Genomic DNA, 17,067 nt, shown 5'->3' on the forward strand with positions numbered 1-17,067 from the left:
GGAATCAGACAAAAGTTGCAAAGGCATTCAAAGGCTGTGAGTTCGAGACCCACCAGAGTCACTGTTGTAACCCCTGTTATCTACATTGGTAAATAGGAAAGCCTGCTTGTGTTATTAACTGATGAAAGGAACTGCTAAACTTGGTTCAATTACCACAGAATCCCAGTGTGCTATAGGCTGGCCACTGCTTGGTAGGAGTTTCCCGTACGTGAGTGACTGTTCCTTCCTTCCTTCACGCCCCGCTCAACCTCGTCTTCTTCTAAAGAGCTTGGCGCTGTCCTCAGAAGCTTTGGTCTTACTCCGCACCTGAGTGGCCCCACCAAGGGCAAAGGGCACACTCTGGACCTGCTAATGACAAAGCGGGTTAACATTTCAAATTACAGTGTGGTAAATGTTACTTTGTCTGATGGTTTCTGTATTTCTCCAGGTGCAATGAGTTTCCAGTCTTCTTTGCAAGACTCAGTTCAGAACATTAGAAATACCATTATTTGCAGATAACAAGCACGCAGCCAGCTAGACAACTGGAGTTAACCCATTTTGCATTTTTGGCTGACAAAACTGTCCAAGAGATCACCACAAGTCTGAGTTCCACTACATGCTGCCTTTATGCATTGTCTACCAGATTTTTAAAGTCTACGGTGAGCAGTCTGTTGGCTCCAATCACTCAAAAAGTCAACATGTCGCTTGGATCTGGAATATTCCCAAGAGCCTTAAAACTGCGGTCATTAAGCCTCTCTTAAAGAAGAGCAGTCTTGATGCCACAGTGCTAAATAATTACCGGCCCATCTCAAACCTACTACTACTACTCAGTTGTCCATTATTTTATTTTTTTTATCTTTTATTATCAAAAACATCTTACAAGTATTTACATATATTTACATAATTGTACAGACAAACATCACACACAAGTGCAAGGGAATGGGATACACAAGGGCAGGGGGAGAAGAGACAAAAAATTACAGAAAATCAAACACACAATCATTCTTCAAACTTTCTTCAGTGATGGGGGGTGATGCCGTGGATGGGGGGGTGATGCCGGGGTCAGAAGATGATGTCCAGGTTTCCAGAGGGTATAAGGTGGATCAGGGTGTTGTGGGGGATGAGGTGGGTGATGAACCGGTGCTCTGCTGCCATGTGGAGGTGTCGGAGGTGTGCGGCCAAGAGTCCTTTGAAGATGGGCCAAGGTTCTGCTGTTTTATTGTCACGGAGATGGATGTTCCTGTTGAGATATAATGTATACTGGGCTATGGAGAGGGTTACAGTTGTCCATTCAGGCGTGCAAATTATTTACAATGACAGAAAATGCGCTGCTGTTACAAATTGGAATAAGAGATGGAAAAGTATCCCTGCACACACAGATTAACTGCACTCTTTTCACTTTTTGATTCTCAGTTTGTTGGCAAGGAATGACTGACGTAGACCCATTTTGGATGAAAACCGTGTTTTGCGTTTGTGGAAATGAGCATCACGCAAGGATGTATGGGCTCTGTGGCGCAATGGATAGCGCATTGGACTTCTAGGCATTAGTTGCAAGGGCTTTCAAAGGTTGTGGGTTGAGTCCCACTAGAGTCGCTAATGGTGAGAGAACATTTTTGTTTTTTACAATGGAACGTCTGCGCACTTTACTATCTGATAAAAGGCACTGCTGAACGAGGTTTATTGCCAAGTGTGCTTGAAAAAGTAAGCAAATACATCGGCATTATGTCAAATAACATTATCTTGCAATTTTTCCTCAATATCCAGATTAACTGCAGTATATTGAGTGTGCAATAAATTGGCGAGAGTCGATTGATTGAAAGACTTCCAGTTTTTTTTATAGCTACATTGGTACAGGGGATTTAGCTCAAAGGTAGAAAGATTGATGCCCTCGCTCTCCATTAAACACAGTTGATTGGACAGGGGCTGAACTTTCGAATGTTGCTGGCTCGCTTTAAAAAAAAAAAGATGTTGCGGCTTGTCGAGTCGCAAATATTTTTTCAACTGGGCTGGATGTCTCTGTGGCGCAATTGGCCAGCGTGCTCGGCTGTTAACCGGGAGGTTGGTGGTTTGAGCCCACCCAGGGACGAGAAGCTATTTTGGAAGCCAAAATCCACGGGGTAACATTGTTTGCTGAATATCTACCTGAAACAGGTTGGAGTAACACTTTAGAGGCGCTGTGGCTTAGTTGGTCAAAGTGCCTGTCTAGTAAATCCCAGCAGTGCTTTCATGATAGCCTTTCAAGCAAATCAGTTGTTTACATGTACAGAAAAACATATCACCCGAAAGAGCTATTTTGCAATTATAGATTGAACAGTATCCCTGAATAAACAGAGTAAATGCACTCTTTTCACTCCTTGTTTCTCAGTTTGATGGTAAGGAATGATTGATGTAGACCGTTTTCGGATGACTGTTTTGCTTTTGTGAAAAAGGGGAATCAGACAAAAGTTGCAAAGGCATTCAAAGGCTGTGAGTTCGAGACCCACCAGAGTCACTGTTGTAACCCCTGTTATCTACATTGGTAAAGAGGAAAGCCTGCTTGTGTTATTAACTGATGAAAGGAACTGCTAAACTTGGTTCAATTACCACAGAATCCCAGTGTGCTATAGGCTGGCCACTGCTTGATAGGAGTTTCCCGTACGTGAGTGACTGTTCCTTCCTTCCTTCACGCCCCGCTCAACCTTGTCTTCTTCTAAAGAGCTTGGCGCTGTCCTCAGAAGCTTTGGTCTTACTCAGCACCTGAGTGGCCCCACCAAGGGCAAAGGGCACACTCTGGACCTGCTAATGACAAAGCGGGTTAACATTTCAAATTACAGTGTGGTAAATGTTACTTTGTCTGATGGTTTCTGTATTTCTCCAGGTGCAATGAGTTTGCAGTCTTCTTTGCAAGACTCAGTTCAGAACATTAAAAATACCATTATTTGCAGATAACAAGCACGCAGCCAGCTAGACAACTGGAGTTAACCCATTTTGCATTTTTGGCTGACAAAACTGTCCAAGAGATCACCACAAGTCTGAGTTCCACTACACGCTGCCTTTATGCATTGCCTACTAGATTTTTAAAGTCGATGGTGAGCAGTCTGTTGGCTCCAATCACTCAAAAAGTCAACATGTTGCTTGGATCTGGAATATTCCCAAGAGCCTTAAAACTGCGGTCATTAAGCCTCTCTTAAAGAAGAGCAGTCTTGATGCCACAGTGCTAAATAATTACCGGCCCATCTCAAACCTACTACTACTACTCAGTTGTCCAATTTTTTTATTTTTATCTTTCGAGTCCCATCATTGTAAGCATTCAGCTGAGTGGCGCAGCGGAAGCGTGCTGGGCCCATAACCCAGAGGTAAATGGACTGAAGTCATGCTCTGCTAGGACATTTTTACTTGCATTGAAGGGGATTTTAATCAGAATGTATCAAGCCAGTCAGTAATGTGTTGGATGATGGAAGCCGATCTTCAGCGCAAGCTCCCCTTTCCACATTACCTTTGAATCTAGTAGCACATTGCTTTTGACCATCCTATACAGACTGCTATGGCATTTTTAATCAAGGGGTAGAGTGCATGCTTTGCATGTATGAGGTCCTGGGTTCAATCCCCAGCATCTCCAGGCAATCCTATTTTCTTTGCAATTGCCAGATTGCAGTGCGATAATTTTTAGAGAAATTCGCTTAAATATGTTAAATCTTCAAAAGTGGAGCCCCAGTGGCCTAATGGATAAGGCACTGGCCTCCTAAGCCAGGGATTGTGGGTTCAAGTCCCATCTGGGGTGTATGAAAAGCATTGTCAGCTACAGTGACATTCGTAAGTTGTTTTTGGGCTTTGAGCAGTATAAATGATATCTCCTACTCTTTGGCTAATGGATATTCAAAAATCAAAATTGCATCCACAAGCTTAAAAAACTCAATAAATCCATTGCGAACTGTCACCTTGTCATATTATAATGCAGTGATAGTATGGTATTGAGTAGGTTTATTCTCATCTGATGGCGAGATAGATGCTCAAACGCAAGCTTCAGAGTAAACTCCCAGTCCTACATTACCTTTGAACCTCGCAGCACTTATATAATTCAAACAATATTATTTCATCCATCCATCCACACTACTTGCAGGAAGGTGAGACAAAGTGGCCCACCCAGTTGGCCTGGGTTCAACTCCAGGTATGGGAACATAGTGGTCAGCCTTTTGGAAGACTTGAATCCACAGGATGAATAAGACAGGCTGTGGATACAAGTGAAATGAAACTGGATGGGTGTCAAGAGAGGCATAGAAAAATCTCATCCATTTAGGATGCAGCATGCAATATGTAGTAATCAACCTTTAGCTGTTCCATGCAATGTAGCAGCGGTTGTACTTGAAAGCATCCCTTCACAGGGACTGGAACTTAAATCTAACTCCTTAGAACACTCGGCTAGAATATGTGGAGGGGCACAACACAAACTCAGAGCTGCTTGATAGTGCTTCTTACCCCATTTAAAAAAAAAAACTGTTTTAAAAATCACAAAGTGGCTCTATTTGGCTGAACCAAAAGCAAAATACAAATCCCGACATATGTGCTTCTTTCCATTACATGCAGAACCAAGCACATTTAGATATTAAAAATGCTTGTTTAAAAGCTGGTGACCCAACTATGTACTGTTCCTTAACCTCTCAAACATCAATGAGGCTTATGTTACAATTCAATCTGTTACACTTGATCTTTAAATTTCTCATATGGTCTAGGGGTTAGAATTTGTAGTTCTCACCGAGGCAGCCTGGTCGACATTCCCAACTTCCAGTATGGGTATGTTTTGCCAAACCTGAGCTTACAATGCTTAATAAAACATGCTGTCTGCAGATAACATTGAAGCAATCCTGCAAGAATTCATGGAGGGTTAAATATGGTAATGTAATTGCGTTGGTTTCTGTATTTCTCCAGGTGCAATGAGTTTGCAGTCTTCTTTGCAAGACTCAGTTCAGAACATTAAAAATACCATTATTTGCAGATAACAAGCACGCAGCCAGCTAGACAACTGGAGTTAACCCATTTTGCATTTGTGGCTGACAAAACTGTCCAAGAGATCACCACAAGTCTGAGTTCCACTACACGCTGCCTTTATGCATTGCCTACTAGATTTTTAAAGTCGATGGTGAGCAGTCTGTTGGCTCCAATCACTCAAAAAGTCAACATGTTGCTTGGATCTGGAATATTCCCAAGAGCCTTAAAACTGCGGTCATTAAGCCTCTCTTAAAGAAGAGCAGTCTTGATGCCACAGTGCTAAATAATTACCGGCCCATCTCAAACCTACTACTACTACTCAGTTGTCCAATTTTTTTTATTTTTATCTTTCGAGTCCCATCATTGTAAGCATTCAGCTGAGTGGCGCAGCGGAAGCGTGCTGGGCCCATAACCCAGAGGTAAATGGACTGAAGCCATGCTCTGATAGGACATTTTTACTTGCATTGAAGGGGATTTTAATCAGAATGTATCAAGCCAGTCAGTAGTGTGTTGGATGATGGAAGCCGATCTTCAGCGCAATCTCCCCTTTCCACATTACCTATGAATCTAGTAGCACATTGCTTTTGACCATCCTATACAGACTGCTATGTCATTTTTAATCAAGGGGATGTAGCTCAGTGGTAGAGTGCATGCTTTGCATATATGAGGTCCTGGGTTCAATCCCCAGCATCTCCAGGCAATCCTATTTTCTTTGCAATTGCCAGATTGCAGTGCGATAATTTTTAGAGAACTTCGCTTAAATATGTTACATCTTCAAAAGTGGAGCCCCAGTGGCCTAATGGATAAGGCACTGGCCTCCTAAGCCAGGGATTGTGGGTTCAAGTCCCATCTGGGGTGTATGAAAAGCATTGTCAGCTACAGTGACATTCATAAGTTGTTTTTGGGCTTTGAGCAGTATAAATGATATCTCCTACTCTTTGGCTAATGGATATTCAAAAATCAAAATTGCATCCACAAGCTTAAAAAACTCAATAAATCCATTGCGAACTGTCACCTTGTCATATTATAATGCAGTGATAGTATGGTATTGATGGCGAGATAGATGCTCAAACGCAAGCTTCAGAGTAAACTCCCAGTCCTACATTACCTTTGAACCTCGCAGCACTTATAAAATTCAAACAATATTATTTCATCCATCCATCCACACTACTTGCAGGAAGGTGAGACAAAGTGGCCCACCCAGTTGGCCTGGGTTCAACTCCAGGTATGGGAACATAGTGGTCAGCCTTTTGGAAGACTTGAATCCACAGGATGAATAAGACACGCTGTGGATACAAGTGAAATGAAACTGGATGGGTGTCAAGAGAGGCATAGAAAAATCTCATCCATTTAGGATGCAGCATGCAATATGTAGTAATCAACCTTTAGCTGTTCCATGCAATGTAGCAGCGGTTGTACTTGAAAGCATCCCTTCACAGGGACTGGAACTTAAATCTAACTCCTTAGAACACTCTGCCAGAATATGTGGAGGGGCACAACACAAACTCAGAGCTGCTTGATAGTGCTTCTTACCCCATTAAAAAAAAAACTGTTTTAAAAATCACAAAGTGGCTCTATTTGGCTGAACCAAAAGCAAAATACAAATCCCGACATATGTGCTTCTTTCCATTACATGCAGAACCAAGCACATTTAGATATTAAAAATGCTTGTTTAAAAGCTGGTGACCCAACTATGTACTGTTCCTTAACCTCTCAAACATCAATGAGGCTTATGTTACAATTCAATCTGTTACACTTGATCTTTAAATTTCTCATATGGTCTAGGGGTTAGAATTTGTAGTTCTCGCCGAGGCAGCCTGGTCGACATTCCCAACTTCCAGTATGGGTATGTCTTGCCAAACCTGAGCTTACAATGCTTAATAAAACATGCTGTCTGCAGATATCATTGAAGCAATCCTGCAAGAATTCATGGAGGGTTAAATATGGTAATGTAATTGCGTTGGTTTCTGTATTTCTCCAGGTGCAATGAGTTTGCAGTCTTCTTTGCAAGACTCAGTTCAGAACATTAAAAATACCATTATTTGCAGATAACAAGCACACAGCCAGCTAGACAACTGGAGTTAACCCATTTAGCATTTTTGGCTGACAAAACTGTCCAAGAGATCACCACAAGTCTGAGTTCCACTACATGCTGCCTTTATGCATTGCCTACTAGATTTTTAAAGTCTACGGTGAGCAGTCTGTTGGCTCCAATCACTCAAAAAGTCAACATGTTGCTTGGATCTGGAATATTCCCAAGAGCCTTAAAACTGCGGTCATTAAGCCTCTCTTAAAGAAGAGCAGTCTTGATGCCACAGTGCTAAATAATTACCGGCCCATTTCAAACCTACTACTACTACTCAGTTGTCCATTATTTTAATTTTTTTATCTTTTATTATCAAAAACATCTTACAAGTATTTACATATATTTACATAATTGTACAGACAAACATCACACACAAGTGCAAGGGAATGGGATACACAAGGGCAGGGGGAGAAGAGACAAAAAATTACAGAAAATCAAACACACAATCATTCTTCAAACTTTCTTCAGTGATGGGGGGTGATGCCGTGGATGGGGGGGTGATGCCGGGGTCAGAAGATGATGTCCAGGTTTCCAGAGGGTATAAGGTGGATCAGGGTGTTGTGGGGGACGAGGTGGGTGATGAACCGGTGCTCTGCTGCCATATGGAGGTGTCGGAGGTGTGCGGCCAAGAGTCCTTTGAAGATGGGCCAAGGTTCTGCTGTTTTATTGTCACGGAGATGGATGTTCCTGTTGAGATATAATGTATACCGGGCTATGGAGAGGGTTACAGTTGTCCATTCAGGCGTGCAAATTATTTACAATGACAGAAAATGCGCTGCTGTTACAAATTGGAATAAGAGATGGAAAAGTATCCCTGCACACACAGATTAACTGCACTCTTTTCACTTTTTGATTCTCAGTTTGTTGGCAAGGAATGACTGACGTAGACCCATTTTGGATGAAAACCGTGTTTTGCGTTTGTGGAAATGAGCATCACGCAAGGATGTATGGGCTCTGTGGCGCAATGGATAGCGCATTGGACTTCTAGGCATTAGTTGCAAGGGCTTTCAAAGGTTGTGGGTTGAGTCCCACCAGAGTCGCTAATGGTGAGAGCTCAGAGGGCAAGAAGAAAGAGGAAAAACATGTCCGAAATGCCCTCTCAGCCTGTGGTTACCCCACTTGGGCTCTCAACAGAGTGAAGAGAACCATGAAGCAGGACAAAAGGGAAACTGAACAGAGAAGGAAGGGTGTTTCTATCCCTTATGTCTCTGGCCTGTCGGAAAAACTGCAGAGAATTTTTAGACAACACGAAGTCCCTGTTTATTTTAAACCAGGAAACACTTTAAGACAAAAACTGGTTCATCCTAAGGACAAGTTGCCGACTCAAAAACAGAGCAATGTAGTTTATTCGATCCAATGCAGTGAAGAAAGCTGTAAAGAACGGTACATAGGTGAGACAAAACAGCCTCTACACAAGAGGCTTTATCAGCACAGAAGAAATACAAGTTCAGGACCACAGAGCGCCGTGCATCTCCATCTTGAAGCCTCTAATCACTCGTTTGAAGACGGTGAGGTGAAGGTTTTAAGCAGGGAGAAAAGATGGTTTGAAAGAGGAGTCAAGGAAGCTATTTTTGTTAAAAAAGAAAAACCTTCTTTAAACAGAAATGGAGGGCTAAGATTTAATCTTCCTGTTATTTATAATGGGATACTGAACCCCTGGAAAGGTAGAGGACCAGGAACAGGACATTTAGATGCTAATCAGGTACTCAGGGTGGTTGAGCCAGGGTCTCACAAAGACAAAGAGGATTCTAATAGCCCATTAAAATTCTGAATAGGCTAGCTCGGTAGATATAGGGGGGAGTTTCTGTTGAAACAAACAACTCTTTCTTACTTCAGGAAGGCTCCTCCCAATGGGCGGGTCTTACCACAGAACAGTATTAATATCGGAGTTCTCGATCTAAATTCTTTTATTGACAATGACTCTTGGATGAGAGTCGAAACGTCTATTTTTTCAAACTGAGTCCAGATGACTACAACTGAAGCTTTTTCTACAATGGTGAGAGAACATTTTTGTTTTTTTACAATGGAACGTCTGCGCGCTTTACTATCTGATAAAAGGCACTGCTGAACGAGGTTTATTGCCAAGTGTGCTTGAAAAAGTAAGCAAATACATCGGCATTATGTCAAATAACATTATCTTGCAATTTTTCCTCAATATCCAGATTAACTGCAGTATATTGAGTGCGCAATAAATTGGCGAGAGTCGATTGATCGAAAGACTTCCAGTTTTTTTTTATAGCTACATTGGTACAGGGGATTTAGCTCAAAGGTAGAAAGATTGATGCCCTCGCTCTCCATTAAACACAGTTGATTGGACAGGGGCTGAACTTTCGAATGTTGCTGGCTCGCTTTAAAAAAAAAAGATGTTGCGGCTTGTCGAGTCGCAAATATTTTTTCGACTGGGCTGGATGTCTCTGTGGCGCAATTGGCCAGCGCGCTCGGCTGTTAACCGGGAGGTTGGTGGTTTGAGCCCACCCAGGGACGAGAAGCTATTTTGGAAGAGCTATCGCAGCCAAAATCCACGGGGTAACATTGTTTGCTGAATATCTACCTGAAACAGGTTGGAGTAACACTTTAGAGGCGCTGTGGCTTAGTTGGTCAAAGTGCCTGTCTAGTAAATCCCAGCAGTGCTTTCATGATAGCCTTTCAAGCAAATCAGTTGTTTACATGTACAGAAAAACATATCACCCGAAAGAGCTATTTTGCAATTATAGATTGAACAGTATCCCTGAATAAACAGAGTAAATGCACTCTTTTCACTGCTTGTTTCTCAGTTTGATGGTAAGGAATGATTGATGTAGACCGTTTTCGGATGACTGTTTTGCTTTTGTGAAAAAGGGGAATCAGACAAAAGTTGCAAAGGCATTCAAAGGCTGTGAGTTCGAGACCCACCAGAGTCACTGTTGTAACCCCTGTTATCTACATTGGTAAAGAGGAAAGCCTGCTTGTGTTATTAACTGATGAAAGGAACTGCTAAACTTGGTTCAATTACCACAGAATCCCAGTGTGCTATAGGCTGGCCACTGCTTGATAGGAGTTTCCCGTACGTGAGTGACTGTTCCTTCCTTCCTTCACGCCCCGCTCAACCTTGTCTTCTTCTAAAGAGCTTGGCGCTGTCCTCAGAAGCTTTGGTCTTACTCAGCACCTGAGTGGCCCCACCAAGGGCAAAGGGCACACTCTGGACCTGCTAATGACAAAGCGGGTTAACATTTCAAATTACAGTGTGGTAAATGTTACTTTGTCTGATGGTTTCTGTATTTCTCCAGGTGCAATGAGTTTGCAGTCTTCTTTGCAAGACTCAGTTCAGAACATTAAAAATACCATTATTTGCAGATAACAAGCACGCAGCCAGCTAGACAACTGGAGTTAACCCATTTTGCATTTTTGGCTGACAAAACTGTCCAAGAGATCACCACAAGTCTGAGTTCCACTACACGCTGCCTTTATGCATTGCCTACTAGATTTTTAAAGTCGATGGTGAGCAGTCTGTTGGCTCCAATCACTCAAAAAGTCAACATGTTGCTTGGATCTGGAATATTCCCAAGAGCCTTAAAACTGCGGTCATTAAGCCTCTCTTAAAGAAGAGCAGTCTTGATGCCACAGTGCTAAATAATTACCGGCCCATCTCAAACCTACTACTACTACTCAGTTGTCCAATTTTTTTTATTTTTATCTTTCGAGTCCCATCATTGTAAGCATTCAGCTGAGTGGCGCAGCGGAAGCGTGCTGGGCCCATAACCCAGAGGTAAATGGACTGAAGCCATGCTCTGCTAGGACATTTTTACTTGCATTGAAGGGGATTTTAATCAGAATGTATCAAGACAGTCAGTAATGTGTTGGATGATGGATGCCGATCTTCAGCGCAAGCTCCCCTTTCCACATTACCTTTGAATCTAGTAGCACATTGCTTTTGACCATCCTATACAGACTGCTATTGCATTTTTAATCAAGGGGATGTAGCTCAGTGGTAGAGTGCATGCTTTGCATGTATGAGGTCCTGGGTTCAATCCCCAGCATCTCCAGGCAATCCTATTTTCTTTGCAATTGCCAGATTGCAGTGCGATAATTTTTAGATAAATTCGCTTAAATATGTTACATCTTCAAAAGTGGAGCCCCAGTGGCCTAATGGATAAGGCACTGGCCTCCTAAGCCAGGGATTGTGGGTTCAAGTCCCATCTGGGGTGTATGAAAAGCATTGTCAGCTACAGTGACATTCATAAGTTCTTTTTGGGCTTTGAGCAGTATAAATGATATCTCCTACTCTTTGGCTAATGGATATTCAAAAATCAAAATTGCATCCACAAGCTTAAAAAACTCAATAAATCCATTGTGAACTGTCACCTTGTCATATTATAATGCAGTGATAGTATGGTATTGAGTAGGTTTATTCTCATCTGATGGCGAGATAGATGCTCAAACGCAAGCTTCAGAGTAAACTCCCAGTCCTACATTACCTTTGAACCTCGCAGCACTTATAAAATTCAAACAATATTATTTCATCCATCCATCCACACTACTTGCAGGAAGGTGAGACAAAGTGGCCCACCCAGTTGGCCTGGGTTCAACTCCAGGTATGGGAACATAGTGGTCAGCCTTTTGGAAGACTTGAATCCACAGGATGAATAAGACACGCTGTGGATACAAGTGAAATGAAACTGGATGGGTGTCAAGAGAGGCATAGAAAAATCTCATCCATTTAGGATGCAGCATGCAATATGTAGTAATCAACCTTTAGCTGTTCCATGCAATGTAGCAGCGGTTGTACTTGAAAGCATCCCTTCACAGGGACTGGAACTTAAATCTAACTCCTTAGAACACTCGGCCAGAATATGTGGAGGGGCACAACACAAACTCAGAGCTGCTTGATAGTGCTTCTTACCCCATTTAAAAAAAAAACTGTTTTAAAAATCACAAAGTGGCTCTATTTGGCTGAACCAAAAGCAAAATACAAATCCCGACATATGTGCTTCTTTCCATTACATGCAGAACCAAGCACATTTAGATATTAAAAATGCTTGTTTAAAAGCTGGTGACCCAACTATGTACTGTTCCTTAACCTCTCAAACATCAATGAGGCTTATGTTACAATTCAATCTGTTACACTTGATCTTTAAATTTCTCATATGGTCTAGGGGTTAGAATTTGTAGTTCTCGCCGAGGCAGCCTGGTCGACATTCCCAACTTCCAGTATGGGTATGTCTTGCCAAACCTGAGCTTACAATGCTTAATAAAACATGCTGTCTGCAGATATCATTGAAGCAATCCTGCAAGAATTCATGGAGGGTTAAATATGGTAATGTAATTGCGTTGGTTTCTGTATTTCTCCAGGTGCAATGAGTTTGCAGTCTTCTTTGCAAGACTCAGTTCAGAACATTAAAAATACCATTATTTGCAGATAACAAGCACACAGCCAGCTAGACAACTGGAGTTAACCCATTTAGCATTTTTGGCTGACAAAACTGTCCAAGAGATCACCACAAGTCTGAGTTCCACTACATGCTGCCTTTATGCATTGCCTACTAGATTTTTAAAGTCTACGGTGAGCAGTCTGTTGGCTCCAATCACTCAAAAAGTCAACATGTTGCTTGGATCTGGAATATTCCCAAGAGCCTTAAAACTGCGGTCATTAAGCCTCTCTTAAAGAAGAGCAGTCTTGATGCCACAGTGCTAAATAATTACCGGCCCATTTCAAACCTACTACTACTACTCAGTTGTCCATTATTTTAATTTTTTTATCTTTTATTATCAAAAACATCTTACAAGTATTTACATATATTTACATAATTGTACAGACAAACATCACACACAAGTGCAAGGGAATGGGATACACAAGGGCAGGGGGAGAAGAGACAAAAAATTACAGAAAATCAAACACACAATCATTCTTCAAACTTTCTTCAGTGATGGGGGGTGATGCCGTGGATGGGGGGGTGATGCCGGGGTCAGAAGATGATGTCCAGGTTTCCAGAGGGTATAAGGTGGATCAGGGTGTTGTGGGGGACGAGGTGGGTGATGAACCGGTGCTCTGCTGCCATGTGGAGGTGTCGGAGGTGTGCGGCCAAGAGTCCTTTGAAGATGGGCCAAGGTTCTGCTGTTTTATTGTCACGGAGATGGATGTTCCTGTTGAGATATAATGTATACCGGGCTATGGAGAGGGTTACAGTTGTCCATTCAGGCGTGCAAATTATTTACAATGACAGAAAATGCGCTGCTGTTACAAATTGGAATAAGAGATGGAAAAGTATCCCTGCACACACAGATTAACTGCACTCTTTTCACTTTTTGATTCTCAGTTTGTTGGCAAGGAATGACTGACGTAGACCCATTTTGGATGAAAACCGTGTTTTGCGTTTGTGGAAATGAGCATCACGCAAGGATGTATGGGCTCTGTGGCGCAATGGATAGCGCATTGGACTTCTAGGCATTAGTTGCAAGGGCTTTCAAAGGTTGTGGGTTGAGTCCCACCAGAGTCGCTAATGGTGAGAGCTCAGAGGGCAAGAAGAAAGAGGAAAAACATGTCCGAAATGCCCTCTCAGCCTGTGGTTACCCCACTTGGGCTCTCAACAGAGTGAAGAGAACCATGAAGCAGGACAAAAGGGAAACTGAACAGAGAAGGAAGGGTGTTTCTATCCCTTATGTCTCTGGCCTGTCGGAAAAACTGCAGAGAATTTTTAGACAACACGAAGTCCCTGTTTATTTTAAACCAGGAAACACTTTAAGACAAAAACTGGTTCATCCTAAGGACAAGTTGCCGACTCAAAAACAGAGCAATGTAGTTTATTCGATCCAATGCAGTGAAGAAAGCTGTAAAGAACGGTACATAGGTGAGACAAAACAGCCTCTACACAAGAGGCTTTATCAGCACAGAAGAAATACAAGTTCAGGACCACAGAGCGCCGTGCATCTCCATCTTGAAGCCTCTAATCACTCGTTTGAAGACGGTGAGGTGAAGGTTTTAAGCAGGGAGAAAAGATGGTTTGAAAGAGGAGTCAAGGAAGCTATTTTTGTTAAAAAAGAAAAACCTTCTTTAAACAGAAATGGAGGGCTAAGATTTAATCTTCCTGTTATTTATAATGGGATACTGAACCCCTGGAAAGGTAGAGGACCAGGAACAGGACATTTAGATGCTAATCAGGTACTCAGGGTGGTTGAGCCAGGGTCTCACAAAGACAAAGAGGATTCTAATAGCCCATTAAAATTCTGAATAGGCTAGCTCGGTAGATATAGGGGGGAGTTTCTGTTGAAACAAACAACTCTTTCTTACTTCAGGAAGGCTCCTCCCAATGGGCGGGTCTTACCACAGAACAGTATTAATATCGGAGTTCTCGATCTAAATTCTTTTATTGACAATGACTCTTGGATGAGAGTCGAAACGTCTATTTTTTCAAACTGAGTCCAGATGACTACAACTGAAGCTTTTTCTACAATGGTGAGAGAACATTTTTGTTTTTTTACAATGGAACGTCTGCGCGCTTTACTATCTGATAAAAGGCACTGCTGAACGAGGTTTATTGCCAAGTGTGCTTGAAAAAGTAAGCAAATACATCGGCATTATGTCAAATAACATTATCTTGCAATTTTTCCTCAATATCCAGATTAACTGCAGTATATTGAGTGCGCAATAAATTGGCGAGAGTCGATTGATCGAAAGACTTCCAGTTTTTTTTTTATAGCTACATTGGTACAGGGGATTTAGCTCAAAGGTAGAAAGATTGATGCCCTCGCTCTCCATTAAACACAGTTGATTGGACAGGGGCTGAACTTTCGAATGTTGCTGGCTCGCTTTAAAAAAAAAAGATGTTGCGGCTTGTCGAGTCGCAAATATTTTTTCGACTGGGCTGGATGTCTCTGTGGCGCAATTGGCCAGCGCGCTCGGCTGTTAACCGGGAGGTTGGTGGTTTGAGCCCACCCAGGGACGAGAAGCTATTTTGGAAGAGCTATCGCAGCCAAAATCCACGGGGTAACATTGTTTGCTGAATATCTACCTGAAACAGGTTGGAGTAACACTTTAGAGGCGCTGTGGCTTAGTTGGTCAAAGTGCCTGTCTAGTAAATCCCAGCAGTGCTTTCATGATAGCCTTTCAAGCAAATCAGTTGTTTACATGTACAGAAAAACATATCACCCGAAAGAGCTATTTTGCAATTATAGATTGAACAGTATCCCTGAATAAACAGAGTAAATGCACTCTTTTCACTCCTTGTTTCTCAGTTTGATGGTAAGGAATGATTGATGTAGACCGTTTTCGGATGACTGTTTTGCTTTTGTGAAAAAGGGGAATCAGACAAAAGTTGCAAAGGCATTCAAAGGCTGTGAGTTCGAGACCCACCAGAGTCACTGTTGTAACCCCTGTTATCTACATTGGTAAAGAGGAAAGCCTGCTTGTGTTATTAACTGATGAAAGGAACTGCTAAACTTGGTTCAATTACCACAGAATCCCAGTGTGCTATAGGCTGGCCACTGCTTGATAGGAGTTTCCCGTACGTGAGTGACTGTTCCTTCCTTCCTTCACGCCCCGCTCAACCTTGTCTTCTTCTAAAGAGCTTGGCGCTGTCCTCAGAAGCTTTGGTCTTACTCAGCACCTGAGTGGCCCCACCAAGGGCAAAGGGCACACTCTGGACCTGCTAATGACAAAGCGGGTTAACATTTCAAATTACAGTGTGGTAAATGTTACTTTGTCTGATGGTTTCTGTATTTCTCCAGGTGCAATGAGTTTGCAGTCTTCTTTGCAAGACTCAGTTCAGAACATTAAAAATACCATTATTTGCAGATAACAAGCACGCAGCCAGCTAGACAACTGGAGTTAACCCATTTTGCATTTTTGGCTGACAAAACTGTCCAAGAGATCACCACAAGTCTGAGTTCCACTACACGCTGCCTTTATGCATTGCCTACTAGATTTTTAAAGTCGATGGTGAGCAGTCTGTTGGCTCCAATCACTCAAAAAGTCAACATGTTGCTTGGATCTGGAATATTCCCAAGAGCCTTAAAACTGCGGTCATTAAGCCTCTCTTAAAGAAGAGCAGTCTTGATGCCACAGTGCTAAATAATTACCGGCCCATCTCAAACCTACTACTACTACTCAGTTGTCCAATTTTTTTTATTTTTATCTTTCGAGTCCCATCATTGTAAGCATTCAGCTGAGTGGCGCAGCGGAAGCGTGCTGGGCCCATAACCCAGAGGTAAATGGACTGAAGCCATGCTCTGCTAGGACATTTTTACTTGCATTGAAGGGGATTTTAATCAGAATGTATCAAGCCAGTCAGTAATGTGTTGGATGATGGAAGCCGATCTTCAGCGCAAGCTCCCCTTTCCACATTACCTTTGAATCTAGTAGCACATTGCTTTTGACCATCCTATACAGACTGCTATGGCATTTTTAATCAAGGGGATGTAGCTCAGTGGTAGAGTGCATGCTTTGCATGTATGAGGTCCTGGGTTCAATCCCCAGCATCTCCAGGCAATCCTATTTTCTTTGCAATTGCCAGATTGCAGTGCGATAATTTTTAGATAAATTCGCTTAAATATGTTACATCTTCAAAAGTGGAGCCCCAGTGGCCTAATGGATAAGGCACTGGCCTCCTAAGCCAGGGATTGTGGGTTCAAGTCCCATCTGGGGTGTATGAAAAGCATTGTCAGCTACAGTGACATTCATAAGTTCTTTTTGGGCTTTGAGCAGTATAAATGATATCTCCTACTCTTTGGCTAATGGATATTCAAAAATCAAAATTGCATCCACAAGCTTAAAAAACTCAATAAATCCATTGTGAACTGTCACCTTGTCATATTATAATGCAGTGATAGTATGGTATTGAGTAGGTTTATTCTCATCTGATGGCGAGATAGATGCTCAAACGCAAGCTTCAGAGTAAACTCCCAGTCCTACATTACCTTTGAACCTCGCAGCACTTATAAAATTCAAACAATATTATTTCATCCATCCATCCACACTACTTGCAGGAAGGTGAGACAAAGTGGCCCACCCAGTTGGCCTGGGTTCAACTCCAGGTATGGGAACATAGTGGTCAGCCTTTTGGAAG

General features: G+C 42.3%; 7 non-coding genes across 7 annotated transcripts; all 7 read left to right on the forward strand.

Moving 5' to 3' along the window:
- Positions 1 to 3,666: 3,666 nt before the first annotated feature.
- trnar-ccu (transfer RNA arginine (anticodon CCU)) lies at positions 3,667 to 3,739 on the forward strand. Its single transcript has one exon. It is a non-coding gene; the product is annotated as a tRNA-Arg (tRNA).
- A 1,829-nt stretch (positions 3,740 to 5,568) lies between these two features.
- On the forward strand, positions 5,569 to 5,640 carry trnaa-ugc (transfer RNA alanine (anticodon UGC)). The gene has a single exon. It is a non-coding gene; the product is annotated as a tRNA-Ala (tRNA).
- An 89-nt stretch (positions 5,641 to 5,729) lies between these two features.
- trnar-ccu (transfer RNA arginine (anticodon CCU)) lies at positions 5,730 to 5,802 on the forward strand. Its single transcript has one exon. It is a non-coding gene; the product is annotated as a tRNA-Arg (tRNA).
- A 5,178-nt stretch (positions 5,803 to 10,980) lies between these two features.
- trnaa-ugc (transfer RNA alanine (anticodon UGC)) lies at positions 10,981 to 11,052 on the forward strand. The gene has a single exon. It is a non-coding gene; the product is annotated as a tRNA-Ala (tRNA).
- Positions 11,053 to 11,141: 89 nt separating this feature from the next.
- Positions 11,142 to 11,214, forward strand: trnar-ccu (transfer RNA arginine (anticodon CCU)). Its single transcript has one exon. It is a non-coding gene; the product is annotated as a tRNA-Arg (tRNA).
- A 5,200-nt stretch (positions 11,215 to 16,414) lies between these two features.
- On the forward strand, positions 16,415 to 16,486 carry trnaa-ugc (transfer RNA alanine (anticodon UGC)). The gene has a single exon. It is a non-coding gene; the product is annotated as a tRNA-Ala (tRNA).
- An 89-nt stretch (positions 16,487 to 16,575) lies between these two features.
- trnar-ccu (transfer RNA arginine (anticodon CCU)) lies at positions 16,576 to 16,648 on the forward strand. Its single transcript has one exon. It is a non-coding gene; the product is annotated as a tRNA-Arg (tRNA).
- The last annotated feature ends 419 nt before the right edge of the window (positions 16,649 to 17,067 follow it).

This window comes from Eucyclogobius newberryi, unplaced genomic scaffold (genome assembly GCF_026437365.1).
Source record: "Eucyclogobius newberryi isolate DKJ021-1_F unplaced genomic scaffold, fEucNew1.0.hap1 SCAF_41, whole genome shotgun sequence".
NCBI lineage: Eukaryota > Metazoa > Chordata > Actinopteri > Gobiiformes > Gobiidae > Eucyclogobius > Eucyclogobius newberryi.